This window comes from Uranotaenia lowii, chromosome 3 (genome assembly GCF_029784155.1).
Source record: "Uranotaenia lowii strain MFRU-FL chromosome 3, ASM2978415v1, whole genome shotgun sequence".
Taxonomy (NCBI): domain Eukaryota; kingdom Metazoa; phylum Arthropoda; class Insecta; order Diptera; family Culicidae; genus Uranotaenia; species Uranotaenia lowii.
In genome coordinates, this window is record NC_073693.1 from 184,197,483 (window position 1) to 184,198,902 (window position 1,420).

Here is a 1,420-nt window from a genome sequence, read left to right on the forward strand (position 1 = left end):
GTCTTCTGTTTTAAATCGAAAGAAATTTACCCATAAATATTGGTGGAACAGTGATCTTTACAATAATTGTTTGTTTTGTCATAATGTGGTCGGAACAAATTTTAATTTCTTCTTATGTCACCCTTCCACTCCCTGCTCTTCTTTCAATTTTTCCGAAAATCCAGAAAAGAGAAAAAACCAACACAACGCTACTAAAGATTTGCAAATCCGAGCTTTAGTAACGTAGCTATCACCGAAATAAAGTGCCCGGATACTAAATGATCATAGCCTTAGAATTTTAATACATGGGCCCCGGAGAGGCGCAAGATGTGGGTTCTCTTGCGACTTATTATTTTCCAATTTGACTGATGATTTTTGTGTTGTAGAAGCTTCAGATCCAATTTGGAAAAACGAGGTCTTCCACACTGCTATCGAATTCTCAATCATATGTCCTGATCAAAAACGTTTACCAGATGATTACGAGTTTATAGAGACGTTTGACTTTTTTCATGCTAACTATAATATGATTAAAACAAAATTACAAGTTGTTGATTGGCAAACAATATTCCGAGCTGAAAACTCAACAGACAATCAAGTGGAGATTTTTTACAAAATTCTTGGTAATATTCTCAATGAATACGTTCCAACAAAATTAAAGCGACGAACAAATAATAACAAAAATCCGCCATGGTTCACGAAAGAGCTTGTGCATTTAAGAAATAAAAAGCAGAAGGCACATAAAAACTGGAAAAAGAATCCATCATTAGTCACTAAGTTAGAACACCAAGAAGCCAGTAATCGACTAGCAATACGCTTAAATACTTCTTTCCAAGACTATAATATAAAAATTGAGCAAAACATAAAATCGAACCCAAGAAACTTTTTTAGATATGTCAATACAAAATTAAAAAATAATAGTTTTCCATCTCGCATGCACTTTGGCAGCATAGAAGGTCAAAATTCCGACGAAATTTGTAATCTATTCGCCGACTTTTTCCAAAATGTTTACACTAGTTTTTCCGAGCAAGATCGTGATACTTCGTTTTTTAGTTATCTCTCTGATTCAACGGTACTTACTGTAGTAGAATCAATTTCCTTTGAAGAAATATGTAAAACCATTTCTTCCTTAGACAGCACTAAAGGGCCCGGGCCTGATGGAATTCCTCCACTTATTTTAAAAAATCTAGTAAATGAACTGAGTATGCCATTGTTTCTTCTATTTAACTCTTCATTGAAATCAGGTGTTTTTCCTCAAGTATGGAAAGAATCATTTCTTGTACCCATATTCAAGTCAGGAAAAAAATCTGACATAAACAATTACAGGGGCATAGCCATTTTATCGTGCATACCAAAACTTTTCGAAGCTATAGTGAATGCAAAAATATATAACCAAATTAAAACACTCATTACTGAAAAGCAACATGGATTTGTTAAAGGAAGA